This window comes from Xiphophorus maculatus, chromosome 13, assembly GCF_002775205.1.
Source record: "Xiphophorus maculatus strain JP 163 A chromosome 13, X_maculatus-5.0-male, whole genome shotgun sequence".
Taxonomy (NCBI): Eukaryota; Metazoa; Chordata; class Actinopteri; order Cyprinodontiformes; family Poeciliidae; genus Xiphophorus; species Xiphophorus maculatus.
Window position 1 is genome coordinate 26798195 of NC_036455.1, and position 15016 is coordinate 26813210.

General features: G+C 40.5%; 1 long non-coding RNA gene across 1 annotated transcript in view; it reads left to right on the forward strand.

The window, feature by feature from the left end:
* LOC111610405 overlaps positions 1-10257 on the forward strand; it is a 43458-nt gene extending 33201 nt beyond the window's left edge. Inside the window, exons 2-3 of the long non-coding RNA XR_002753648.1 lie at positions 8534-8667; positions 9781-10257. This is a non-coding gene — a long non-coding RNA (uncharacterized LOC111610405). The remainder of the gene's footprint in view (positions 1-8533; positions 8668-9780) is intronic.
* Positions 10258-15016: the final 4759 nt, after the last annotated feature.

The window sequence follows — 15016 nt, forward strand, 5'->3', positions numbered from 1 at the left end:
GAGTACTCCCATCCAAAGCACACAGATGTTTCATTGCTTTTTGAAACGGCCAAAATAACTGAATACTGTCTGCAGCCTTCCACAACAACACAACGCATCGATGGCTTGCGTTGATCTGGCTACTTGTTCTGCAACTGTGTTGGCATTTCATATTATTTGGGGGTAAAAGCCATCAAATACCATGTTTATTTGATGGTAATCTGAGCATGGCACAGATTTTCATTTGCAAAAATATTTGAAAAACATATATCATTTTCCTTTTACTTCATATTCACTTATCTGAATTTTAACTGAAACATTTAGAAGTTTGTGGTTGTAATGGGTCTAGATAGTAATAAAAACTAAAAATCAAAAAACAACAACACAATCCTGCTGGCGAAAGCAGCATCCACAGTCAGCTACACACTGGCATCAAAAGTCTGGAGAAAAACGTTTCAGTCAGATGGAAGCACAGAACCAAACACAGCATACATCATGAGTTCAAGGTGGAAGGACGCAGAAGATCGTCTGATGATGAGAAGAAAATATGGGAACCTCTGAGGGACACAAAGAACGACAGGCGTAGAGATGAATGGAGGTGGAGGTTTGGTTTGCTTGGTCTGTAACCATTGGCTTCTGATCAGTGAGTTGGACAGGTGGTGGTGCAGAAAATATTACTGCAGAGCAGAAGATTAAACAATGCAATATGAAGTGACTTGCACACAAACAGCAGATGGCTGTGTAATAACCTTGACTTTTTATCAACGTTTTTTTTCTTCTTCCAAGAGCAGCATTCACTGAGCCCAGGGACATGATCCTGACTGCAGTTTCTTTATTTTTCAGATTTATCACAACCCACGGTCATTAAATTCTCCTTCCTCTTTACCCTCAGCCCCCACACTCACACATTGTGCGTTACACTACCTTCACTTTTAAACTCCCAGCTCCTGTCCTCAGATTGCCTCAGCATTCGGCTCACACTCACACCTTCTGCTTTAGTACGGTCGAGCACGTCCAGAAGACGGACACACATCCAGAACCGGCCGTCCACCAACACACACACACACACACACACACACTCTGGGCGGTGAGCCGGGGCGGCTCGGCTGCCGAGCAGAGCTGTGTTTCAGACCCAGCGGCAGGAAAGTTGCCGGATGCATTCACAAGGATGGGGCTGGGATTAGACCTATTTAAAGCAGTGAGCATTAACCCCACACACACCCCAGACCTCCTCATACTCACACACACATGCATACAGTTCTTCTCTCGTTTTCCAAAGAAAGCAGTCCATGTAACACAGTGCTACATGCTAGGCTCTTTCTACTTATGTAACATGGTCATTGGTGGTGAAGGAGCACAATCTGGGCCTTGGGCTGCTGCTCTTGTGCAACAGAGAAAACAAAGATATTCCTTCTTGTGATCTACTTTCACACTCATTTATGGTCTGTGCTGTAATGTGAATCACTCGGTGATATTTTATTAAAGCTAAATCAAAGAGATAAGTAGCTTTTAGGGATGGCAGCTGAAACAGCTTATTTTTTATATGTACATTTTATATTGTTTATGGTTATAATTGTATTTAGCAATATTTAACAGTTTGGATAGAGGAGCTGTCAGCATATAAGCAATTTTCCCTGGGGGATCAATAAAGTATATTCTATTCTATTCTAACAAACATAAGGAAACAAGTGTTGCTGTGTCTTTTAAGTCCAAAACACCGTAAATAACATTTTGGATTGTCTAGGTGCACCAGCAGGAAAAGCTATGTTTGGGAATCCTGGCGCTAACGTTTAGCTTTTAAGAAAACAGGTCATTGTAGGACTTGTTTTTAGGACTATTTAATATAGTTTAGTGGCGAGAAAGCGAAGGAAAATGCGCATAAAAGCAGACAGGCTCCCATTAAACAGACTATCAGCGATTAAACCACTGATAGGGAGGACGTTTGAACAGCCTGAATCATTACATGCTTCAAGTTCAGTCTGCTCACTTAAAACACCTTAAAACACACATAAAAACAATAGTTAAATTGCCAGTTCTAAGCTCATTTATCTCTGCCTAGACACAACCTCTTACTGGAGTCATCCTTCATCAGAAGAATCCTGATAAACGAGGTTTGCTTTGCTGCTTATTAGGGAGTGGGTTTCCCCCTGTTAGAGGCTGATGGGGAGAAAGGTTATACCCAGCATCTTCTTCTCAGCTCTGCTGTTCTCCAGCCATGGAAACTAAGCCAGTTGTTAGCAGCAGCTGTGGATGTGTGTGCAGCTAGCACATGTTAGCTTGTAGCGTGGGGCATCCTCTTAGCTCTGCTCCACACCGGCATCAGGCAGCCACTGGCCAGTGCTGGTGAAGCTGTGTTGTTTCAGCTCTGGACTGAATTTGTAAAGGTTGTCTGTCTCCTCCTCAGAGGAACGGCAACGAGTGTCTGTTTGTCAACGGCAACCCTGGAGAATCTACAATTTGAAGGTTCCTTCTGCAGAATTCTGAATAAAACCAGGACCAAGGCAATGAGGTGTGTTCCTCCAGTATATCCTATATGCATATATACTGTACATGTGTATATATTTGTGTGTTTGTGTGAATTTAAACACTAGCTCAAGGATACACACCCCATGAAACTTGCATTGAGCATGTGCATTAGACGATGTGGCTCCGTAGGGAGAACACATAGTGACTCTATATGATGGTGAAATGCAGACTAATGTCACACTCAAAAAACATGTTGAAAAGTCTCAGTATGTTGAGGGTGAAAGATGCATTCAAAATACTGCCCAGAGACACATGTTTTAGTTTGACTAAAACTGTCTGCTGTTGACATAGTGTTGAATTTCTCCACTGTGGGACAATAAATAATATTCTATTCTATTCTATTCCAGCTTTTCTTTTAGCTGTCAAGGTCTTAATCACAAACTGTAAAGTGATTCTTCTGCTTCCTTTTCATCTTTTTGTCCTCTCCTTGTGTATGGCAGCTTGTGACAAATACAAACATCTTTATTTTACATGTACAGTAAGTTCATAAAACTTGGGGGGGTTTTTTGGTGCATATTAAGTTAACTTTCCTTCTCTCAGCAGATCATCAGTGCAGAGCAGCAGTCCACAGAGTTTGTTTCAGCAACACTGTGAGATGTTCCCTCCCAGAGGGTTTCCTTGACGAGACAGGGGAGCTCACACTATGCTTAACAAAGCCAAGCTCAAACATAGCTGTTTGTCAGTAAGACGAGCTCTGTAGGGGAGATTTACCTCCATAAGTTTTCTGAAAATCCTCATAGCTACGCCTATAAAACCATCTGGATCAGAGAGCTAAAAACCCCCAGTTCACTGTTCGACAGAAAAGGAACCCGGTAATCTCTCACCATAACCAGTTATAACTTTAACACAGTTGGAGCTGACAGTTGTCTAAAGAGAAGACTTAGTTTTTTTGTTAATAATAATTTCCTATGCACAATTACAACATCTCTTAATATCATGCTTTACTCTGCACTAATGAAACTGACTCACCTCACTCTGTTGAATCTTTGAGACAGCAGTCCAGTTTCCTGATTTAACTCTTTCACATGTAATCTGACCACCTGGGGCAAAGCGATGCTCAGTTGATCATCAAACCCATGAAAACAACACTTAGATGAAAGCAGCACATCCTCTTCAGTCGTACCATGTCAGCCTTTCATCCCAGAACACAAAGCAAAACTGGGGCCCATAATCTGCTTCATTATAGCAAACATAGGGAACAGTGTGACGGCGGCTTTGGGAAACAATGGTTGAGACTTTTTGATCTCTACTAGAACTGTAGAAGTCAGCAACAAGGATTGCCGTATGGGTTTGCATTGAGCATTTCTCTTTGCAAAGTTGTGCCCTGGGTCTAATTACAACAAGTGCTGCAACAATCCAGCCTCTCTCAGCACAGCAGATTCAAGGGATTTATTTACTGTGGATAAGAACCAATTATGTCTGACCACAGAAACAAGCAGGGATGGAAGGAGACAGAGCGCCCTGAGGGGAGGAAGAAATGGTCTTAAAAGTCTTCCTGTCCTTACGGCCTGACGCTGCGTTGTCGTGTTGAGTCACAATAAGGTGACCCTTGACATCCTGTCAATGGCTATCTTGACGGTGTGGTATTAACTGACCTGAGCGTACTGGTAATTCTCTACATGTAGGTTCTTACATCTAGTTCTGTGTCTCTGTGATGGAACCACAAACATGAGTTTTTGATGAAGGAATAACATCATAACATGACGTACTGCTCAAAAAAGGCAGTTTCACATGATCCTGGTTCTTTAAACATATTTAGTTGTGCATGCTGGTCAAGTTGTGGATAACTTCAGTTGGAATTGTGCTCCTTACCAATTACAAGCGCTGACTCGTTTGTTGTTGTGTTGATGCATTTCTGCAGCGTGACATTTCTCTTTCTTGGTGGTGTCCATCAGCTTGGTGACTGCTGCTCTGCAGAAACATAAATAGGGCTGAGCAATTTCTCTGTGACTTGAAAGGGTCAGTGGTTAATGTTTTGCCATTTGAGATAACTGGAGCAGAGAGGAAAAGGTTTGACTACAGAGGAACACCGACAACAGAGAAAGGAAAGGTTTAGCTGACGTTAATGGCCTCTGCTGCTGGGGGGTGGGGGGGGCGTGGGGGGCTGTGTGGGGTGTGTGTGTGTGTGTGGGGGGGGTTGTACAGACCGTCTCAGCAGGAAGAACCAAACAGTAACAGTGGCTTTATGTGAATGTGTGTGTTGGTGTGGCCTGTGTTTACGTTTCTACCTGATCACTTACAAACAGTAGGTGTGAGATTGACAAATACAAACTATTTTTTTTATATGCTCATAGCAATAAAGACCTTTTTGACTACAGTTACGATTGTAATAACGTTAATGATATTGCTTATGAATGAATTACCGCCTAATGTGAAACTGATTAGGGTAATACTTTATTTTGCTTTAGAGTCAGAAACCTTTATTTTATTGTACAAATTTGTAGAATGGTTTTCCTGACTGTTCCTCAGCTGGTGTGTGCTGCATGGTTTATAGGATCGCAGCTCAGACTGTTCCTAAACAATCAGCCAAAACTCAGTCGGTGAGCTGTTCAGTGTTCATCAGAGAAATAAAGACGTTGGAGTTCCATAAATTACAATACAAATACTAAAACTTAAGTTACAAAAATCACTCCATGAATCTTCCAGTTTGCTCCAGCACACTTCCATTTTGTACCAGTAAGCAAACCAGTTCTCTTCAAAGACCTCCTGCTGCTCAATGTTTATTACAGTCACAGAAGATTTTAGAAAAAAAAATGACTATGAATGATCAATTATGAAACATCCCTGAGGCGACTGTGACTCGGGACTTAGTTCACACAACACCACATGTAAGCGATGGTGCCTGCTAGGAAAAGATCAAACCAAAATGGAGAAGGGAAGAAAATAACTTTCACCAGTTTAACTTATTTTACTGTCAGTTGACCTTAACAACAGCTGTTGGGAGTCTGGTGGGATGTCTGCCAGGTACCCGGGTTCATTACAATAACCTGACCAACCACATGGTCACTACAGAAGTCACTTTTGAGGTGTCACTAGCTGTGTTTCCATTCACCATAAAATTGCGCAAAATGGAATAACAAAAATAAATTCGCAATTTGTAAATAAACTCTTATTTTTCATTCAAAGTTTTTTTTGCGTTGGGATGAATTGTTTTTTCGGCCGTGTCGAAGTTGGCGCATTTTGCAAAAGTGCAATGAAAACACTTTTCTCGCATTACGCGGGTCACATGATCACATGTCGGATGTTGCTACTGGTGGAAAAGACAAAGAAGACGACAGGAAGTGGTAGGAGGATGATGATGATGATGGTGCAGCATGTTTTGTAAGTGACTTATGAATAAATGAACAAACTTATTCACATGATTTTTTTAAATTGCAGTACTTATTCAATGGAAGCACCACAATTGCAAAATTATGTTTTTTCGACATGAGTGGAATATCAACAAAGTTTTGTGCACATTTGTAATGGAAACACTGATATCATGAGAAATCTATGTGTGTCATCAACAGAACGATCGGAGCTCATTGCAGAATTTTTATACATATAAGCTCCTAATGGAAGGTTTTTGTTCATAAATTCTTATATTCTGCAGAATAGTTGTCTGTTTATTCTGTGGACGTACAAGGGTTTCTGTTTGGGAACATCTAGGGACAAACTCACTCCTTCAGTTATTTAATAACACACCTCAGCAGGCAGGTATTCATAAAACTATAACTGACAGAGACTGAGAGCTGTTTAGATATTATTCCTGATAAATATGTGGCACCACGACTTGTTAAACTTTATTAATAATTGCATTTGGCAGTTATTAATAGTGATTCATAGCCAACCCAAACATATCTACGAAAGAACTCAGCCCGGGGTCTTTCTGCATGGAATTAGCATGTTCTCCCTGTGCATGTGTGGGTTCTCTCCGGGTACTCCGGCTTCCAGTCCAAAAACATGACTGTCTGTTGTGATCTGTGTTTTTCTGTGTGTTTATTTTGAGTTTCTGTGTCTTCTGAGTCTTTGTGTTGTCCTGTCTTCCCCTTGATTATTCCCTGGTGTGTCTCGTTCCCTGATTACTTCCTGTGTATTTAATGTCACCTGTGTCTCTGTGTCTCTGTGGGGTCCTTGTTGAATGTTTGGTACCAGTCTGTCTTGCTGTTCCTTCGTTTAGCCAGTTGCTACCAGTGATGAGCCTTAGCCTCCCTCTCAGCTGTGCTGCCTGGTATTTGGGATTGCTGGATTTTGGACTTGTGTTACTTCACCATTAAATCATGTTCATCTCATTTCAACCTGGGTCTACAAGCGTCTGCCTCACTGTTAGGTTAATTGGTCTCTCCAAATTCTCCCTAGGTGTCAGTGTGTGTGTGAATGGTTGTGTGTCCTGTCTGTCTCTGTGTTGCCCTGCGACAGACTGGTGACCTGTCCAGGGTGACCCCACCTCTCGCCCAGAACGTTAGCTGGAGATAGACACCAGCAAAACATATCTATGAAAGGATATATATATATCTTCTATCTGTATATATACAGAGAGAGAGGGTCCCAATGTGATAGGGTTAGTTATGTCTTTGTGATTAGACTGTTTACACTTGGTAAGGATCCTATGATGTTTTGGTTGAAATGTTTCCAAATAGCTACATGTGGAATTTTGTTATTATTCAGTTTAAAATAATTACTTGCCAGAAGTAATTTAATGGAGACAATAAGTCCATTATTCCTTCTAGTTTAGCTTTTCATAAACAGGCTCTTCACACACAGGCCACGCCTCCATCAGCTGTGATGAGTCATGCTGTCACACCGTGCCTCCACATCTTATTCCTCTGCTGCGCATCACTTCTTCATATTATTTACAGTGATTGTCTCTCTACCTCTCACACCATAAAACACAAACTAAAACCTGCCTAACCTTCACCTCCCTGTTCTAACTAGTCTGTTAGACAGAACCCTCCTAGCCCCCCCACAGTGTTCCTCTGTACCACCCATCCATCTTAAACATATCTCTGCCTCATTCACTTAGTTATATAACAGACAATTACACAACCCATCCAGGGCTCCTGTAAGAGCAGCCTCACATGGGCTCCTCCAGGATCGGTCAGCAGACTGCTGCTGATGGGTTTAAGGAGGAAATGCGTGAGCAATTCTCATAAGGAGACGGATTACTGTTGAAACCCATCATGGATGCATGATGAGGAATGGACTACAGGAGAGGAGAGGAGAAAATGAAGCTTTTCTTCCTGTGGTGGCTAAAGGGAGTTTAGTAATATCAGACCTCCCCCACGAGGCAAACACAAATAACTGCTTCTTACATCACTCTGCACTTGAGCTGAAGATCTACTAGTTGGAGGTAAATGGTGAGATCTCTTAGTTTAGGTAAATGTGCCAAAGTGGTCTTAAAGTTAGTCTTTTTCTTTAGTCCTTCATAGGTTGATTCACTGAAGCATGTGTCAAGGTGCATCCTCGGGCTTCCTCTTCTTCTTCTTTGATGTTTGTTGGCGGTAGGCAAACAATGAAACTGGTTCATTACCGCCACTCTAGTATGGACTGTGGACCAGGATGTCACTCAAGAATTCCATCCTGTTACATACATGCGTTAATTTAAGATAAAGAAATAGCCGATCAATTTTACCATTCGAGTTATGTCTAAATAAATCAATTAAATTCAGTTTAACTTTGATTCTATTTAAGTTTTGAATTAATTGTTTTCTTTCTTCCTCATAATTTTGACAGAATAACGTAATTTGTCCTATTCTCTCATCAACTTCAGAATCGTCACACTCAGTAGTAATACTGAGATGTTTCCCTGAAATAAAAACAATGCTATTCAACTCAGAGTACCTTCTGATACGAGAAATAATCCTCTCTTCTCTCCTCGTCCTCCCTTTACTTCTCATTTCTCCTGTTTTCATTTAGATCTTATAAAACCAAGGCCTCTTGTTTCTTTCTCCCATTTCATTTTCTGATTAATTAAAACTTTTATTTTTGTTTGACTAAAATTAACGACTAAATCCACTGATGAGTTTCTAATATCTGGGTCTCATTACAGGGTGTGGCCAGCAGGTGTGTCCTCCAGTTGAAGGTCGTTGGGGTCAATCGGGAGGAGCTTCAGGAGGAGCAGAAAGAAAAGAGGAGATCATGCTAGATTTTATTATAGTACCAAAAAGAAAGTTGGGAAATTTGGTAAATGTATTTCAATTTAAAAAGAAGATATTATGTCCAGTATGAGATTAGGCAACACAGCACTCTTAAGATAATGAACCAACATGCTACTAGTTGCTGTGTTCATTGAGGGCAAATGGAAACCACAGAACATATTTTCTTGGAATTTAATAAACAGGTACATGAAAGAGAGATATTAATTACAAATTTAAATATGAGTAAAAGTAAGTTAGAGGTAAGGGAATTGCTTCAAAGATCTGGGGTGTTGTTTTTACCTGAATTTTTAGTTTCTTAAGAAGAACTTTTATTTTGCAAAGAAAATAGTAGTATTATGTCACCTGATCCATACTTCAATCTAGAAGGTGGGAGTCCAAATTCCCACCTCAAGTTGTTTGCCAACGGCCATAAAAATACAAGAAAAAGAAGAGGCAGATGCCCGACTGGGTGGTAGTCAGGCTCCAATCGCTTTGTTTGCATTGACCATAAAATTGTGCAAATTGGAATTAGGAAAATAAATTTGCTTAATGGAAACAGAACAATTGAAACTAACGTCCATCAATTAAAAATATTTTATGCTAAGATGAGTTGGTCTGTCAGTCATATCAAAATTGGAAAACTGCAACGGAAACACTTATTTTTGCATCACACAATTTGTAACTAACAGCAACGAGTTTATATCCTTAGACAAAGTGCAGCTGGCTCCACTAGACCTCTCATTGCACTGCAAAGTTTGTCAGAACCTAAGTTTGTCATTTGAAAGTGTTGAATCCAGAACTCTCTGTAAAAACACCAACTACAATTTCCTCAAAACGTTGAAAACGTAGCCGCTCCCAAGTATAAGAGGCTTTCCATTCCAACACCTCAATGAGATGCGTTTCCTATGATGGTTCATACTGACATGGCTGAACCAAATCTCATGTTTATATCTGTTGCCTCCATGATTTTTAATAACTTATTGCATGAACAAACTTCTTCAAATGTGATTTTAATTGCATTTCTTATTTGATAGAAATTCCGCAATTGCAGGATTGTGTTTTTTCAACATTTGCAGGATATAGACAAAGGTTTTTGCAAATTTGGCATGGCAGAACTCCTCAAGTTCTGACATTCAGCTTCGCTCTCTCTCTTCTACAGAATGTTCCTTTCCTTTGTTGATGTTCTGCTGTTGGACTCCATTCACCTGCTTCTTCACTCCCAGCGTCTGTTTGGAGAATTCTCAGGTTTACATCCATGAATCCCCTCAGTCCCGTGGAACCATCTACCTGGATTTCCCAAGGCTCCCTCACCTGCCTGTCCACCCTCCCACATTCACCGCTCTGAATGTTGGAGCGCTGAATGTTTCACAGCTCTGCAACTACAAGCAGGAAACAGGACACCATAAAACTAACCGCCCGCCTCCCCCGCCCCCATCTTCAGCTACTGTGATTATACTCACCTCTTCACCGTCTTCTCCTCTGCCAGTAACAAACTTTCTTTCACTTCATTATAAAACCTCAACCTCAATCATCAGATGGCCATCCAGGAACACAACCATTAACCTGGAAGAATCTTCTCACTGTACACATTTACTACTAAACCTTCCAAACCATCTCTGGGTGTCTGTGACTGCAACCTGAGCTAGAGTTTCACTCCTGCTTCTGGGTAAATTTGGTTTGGGTAATTAGATGACTCATAAGGAACAATGACTGGTTAAAGACAGGCACAAAAAGCAAATCAGAGGCTAAGCTGGGAGCGACTGTGTCCCACATCAGCAGCACAGAAAGGATGATGTCAGGAAAACAGAAAATCTGATAGGCAATTTACCACCCAGCCAGTTTTATGACGCTCTAAACAGTTAGGTGCTGTGGTCCTGAATATGTTCTGAAGACGTCTGAATCTCACATCAGGAGAAAAGTGAAACTCCACCTGAGAAAGACAGTGTCATGCAAAAGTACTAATACTGTTCCGTATTTCATCATGTTGAGCTCTGATTACAAACCACCGTTTAGAATTATACAAATTAATCTGAAGGGCTTTTACTATAGCAAGAGTGTGTGACTGGTCTCTGTAGTACAGCTTGTGAAGCGTACCAGCCTCAAAGCCAAGGTTCTGAGGACAGTTTCAACAGTCCCAGTCAAGGTTTCCTAAACAAGAAAAAGGACACCATCAAACTGCAGGTTTTTGTCAAGGCTGACCTCACAGGAATAACCCGACCAAGGATGGTGTGTGTGATATTCTGACTTCCACATGCAGACAAGGACATTTACATGGGCAAGGTCCTGCAGAGCTCCCTTCATTCTTCATTTCTATTCGTTTCAGTTGGTAACTGCAGGAGGACAGATGATTTATGGCTCCTATGACCTGTGCAACACAAATAAACCTAAATGTTCCACCGACACATCAGAGGCCAGAGGAATAGGTAATGCCATCAATCAGTAAATAAAAGTCGGATAGAGGGATCAGGCTGCATGAGGAGGAAGTGTGGGCCTACAGCTGTGTGCTAGCAGTTCCACACAACATGAGTTAAATTATAATTCCACCAAAAACGCTCCAAAAACACCTCAGTGGCAAAATTGTGTTTTTTGTCATCATTTCCAGAACATTGGCAAAGATTTGCCGATATCCAATTGTAATGTAAACACAGCTAGTGATACCATGCTGCCTAGAAAAATAACAAAACCAGGTTTTCAAACAAGGTGAGCAAAAAAAAAAATTTTGACAGAAGACAAGATTTGTAACCCAGTTTTTCTCAATAAGAGGTAGAAGTAGGTAGACTCTGGTTTGTGATTATCCGGTTAGCTTAGCTACAAACTGTGTTAGCCTCTATTTTCCCAGCATTTATTCATTGAAGGGGAAAGATATTAATATATCTAACTTGTCCCTGTACTTCCTGTCTGAACTGGAGGCTGAATGTTTGGAAACAGCAAGTATCTTACCTTAGTGCCCACTTTTCACGTTCTGCCTGGATCATCCAGGGGGATTGGACTGATGAAAATGACAGAGTTTTTCATTGAGTTTTTCGGGTCACCAATAGACATTCTTAAATTGACTGTATTTTAGCAATCTTTTCTTTCATTTTTCACCCTCCCAGAGCAGCTGCCTAGTATATGTGGTTGGTTTAGAGCGAACGCTGATGAAGTGCGTAGCAAGTACAGCGGAGACTCAAGCAGATAGACAGAACAAACAGGCTGCACTACGGATACATAACCAGAGGCTTTTACACTTTTAAAAGCATTAAACCTAAAAAACTGAAAACATTTTTTAAATTTTTTCCCCAAATTAAGTAATAACTGGTTGCAACATTTTCAACCACAGCCTCAAAAGCTGTAACATCTAGAGTAGCCTTCTCCAAACTGTGTTCATTCTAGTTATAAATCAGATTTATTGAATTTATTTATCCACTACTTTAGTTTCACTGGTTTCCTTTTTCTCCATTGTACATGTAAGATGTTTCAGTGGGACTTTTGTTGTTTGAAATGTGATTTCTAGATAAACTGGCATTGACGTTGACATTATTGCACATTCAAGTTTCAGGTAAAAAACACAATATCAATAGATTTTATAATTAATGGGTACAGAAGCAAAAACATAAGCTAAACTTGGAATGTAAATGTCAGACTCAAATAGAGTGACTGGTAACACCGACGCTTTTGAACCAGGACAGAGAACCTACAGTCAGATCCTCCAAACAATCAGCAGGCCCACAATATTCAGAGTTTGAATCAACCTGTTACAGACAAAAAAAAGCACCTCGGTTTCTCTCACTGCAGAAAGGAGAGGATACAGTCTGCAGAGAGAGACATCATCCCCACGGTGTTAGACAAAGTAATCAGCCCCTCCTCCATCCCTCTGCTGTAAGCTCCCACAGCTGCAACACTCATTTCATCCACTAATTGCTTTAGGGCAAGTGACCTTTTGGAGATGCTGCTCTCTGTGATTTAAAACCCAAAACAAAGGAAGGCTAACTGTTTATTTCTGTTCTTGTCAGTCTGTAGACCTTTGACATTTAAGCCCTGGGTGTTCTACACAGAGTGCTGTGTTTTATATCATTATCATGATATAATAAAAATATCAATACCTCTGTACTACCAGTGTAGGGAGTCACAGAGCTGAGTTTATGGGTAGGTGTAAAGTGGGCGGGGTTTTGAGGTGGGGAGGCATTTCTCTTGAGAACCGTGGCTCCACCAAACCACCTGCTGATCTTTCTCTTTGCACTTGCCTTTTTAAAATGGTTTCTTTAATGGTTCCATATGTTACTGCAGCCCTATTGTTATACATTTTAGGATATTTCAGCCTTAATTTTGTTGTTGGCTTTTGTATGAAACAACTCAAGATCAGACATTGAGGAATTCTTGGTTCTTATCAAAGTCGGTCACTCAATAAAATCTATTGGAGTTAAACCTTTAGATAAAATGTTTTTATTATTATTATTATTGATTTTAATAATAAACTGAGCTCGACTGCTCAATAAAACCAGAAAAAATTCAACTTTGACCCCATCTTTTTGAAAAATTGTGTCATAAAATCAGTAATTTTAGGCCACAACAACAACATGGCAACATCCTGGAGGGAGGGGCTGCTGTGTTTAGCTGTGACATTAAGCTGCTCTACTGGTTGACTGTAAAATGCATTGAGGTCTTAAAAATTTTACTAAAAGTATTTTTTGTAGTAACAAATTAGTGTGCAATTAGTGTGGTCACTTGCCCAAATAATCATTGTCTGATTTCAATGAGCTTCCTAAACCCAAAACCCTATTTATTATTTTCCAAATTGAATGTTAAGATCTCCTTTTTTACATAATTTATTGGATTACAAATGCAAAGACAATATTTAACCTATAGCTACCATTAAAAAGTCCAAACCTTCCAGTCAGTCTCAAATGTTTCTCAAAAATGCAAAAATGTACATAAGTTAATAGCCTGAGAGGTAAAAAAAAGAAAAAAAGAGGCTTACTCTTTTTTTTTTTTTTTTTACAACTTTCCAATATATTAATTAGTAAAACATGAAGTGTGTTGTTTTCTTTAAACAAAGTTGAAAAAAATAAAATAAAACTCTGGCATTTCCGAGCATCTGGTCTCCCTGACTGCGGCTCCTGCTCCATCTCTAATAGGAGGAAATTGCTTTTAGTGCGGTAGAGGATCCAGCCCTTCTGGGGGAGTTTAATTCAATCACAGCTCGGGTCAAAAATGAATTAAAACTCTCATTAAGCCCCCTCCCTCCTGTATCCCAGCCTAACAAGTGGAAGTTTGGGTATTACATGCTCGGCTTCAGAGCTCTGTGAGTCAGCAATCAGTCACCGCCAGTTCCATCATTTTGTTATTTTAATTTGCTCGTGCCCACCCACACAGTGGACACAGTGAACCCGGCAGAAGATGAGCCAAACAAACAGCGGGGCGCTCTTTATGCACGACCTGAACTCACCACGGTACGGCTGAGATCAGGCGCTGGCCGGACTTCATATTTCACCGAGAACAATGAGGAGAGCGGAAAGCAATCGGCATCACAGGACCGCTGACCTTTCCACACAACACTGTAACTAACCACTTTGAACCGTGGCCATTTATTACAAGGACCAAAGCAGTGAGAAGTGTGTTTTAACCCATATCTCTCTGAAGCAGGACCAACTCAGCTTTGCTTTGTCGCCTCTGAACAACGGCTCCCATTATGACTGCAGATACACGGCCCGGCTGAAAGCCACTTTGTTTGGTGTGATTGAATTAAGACCACTTCAACTTTCACTCTCATAAATCCTGCTATATTTTTTATTCTCTTCTAGTAAAAGAAATAATTATACTTCAAAGTGTATCAAGCACTGGACTAAGTGCAGGTAAAGAGGCAGGTGGAACCATTGCAGCTTAAATCAAACATGGCTTTTATATTATCAGTAGACAAAAGGGTTTCATACATGCAAAATATTCTACTCCCCCCTCCCCACACACACCCATGTCCTCAAAAGGTACTCATCAGTATTGCAAGACAAGCGCTCCCCCTACAGGTTAAAAACAGACGCTGAGTGACGCAGTATAAGGCGTGGGCGGGGCTGGATGGCAGAATTGACAGAGAGAAATACCGACATCTGGTGGTCAACTGCAAGATCTACAAATAAAAATAAACATCTAATGTGGGACACAATCTTTACAACTTTAAGAGCTTCGGCATGAAGACTCTGTTTACTAACTCAAAGTGTGCATACATATCAAATTATATATACATACCAACAAGTTAAATTCATTTTGGGATTTAAAATAACGTATACCCTATAAACATTTTTAGGGTAAACGTATTCAATGTTTGTGAAAGGATTCACACCATTTGAACCTATTTATAAGGATATCTGGTGCTACTTAAAGGCTGAACTCCCTCCAAACGGAAACATGGGAACCACATTATG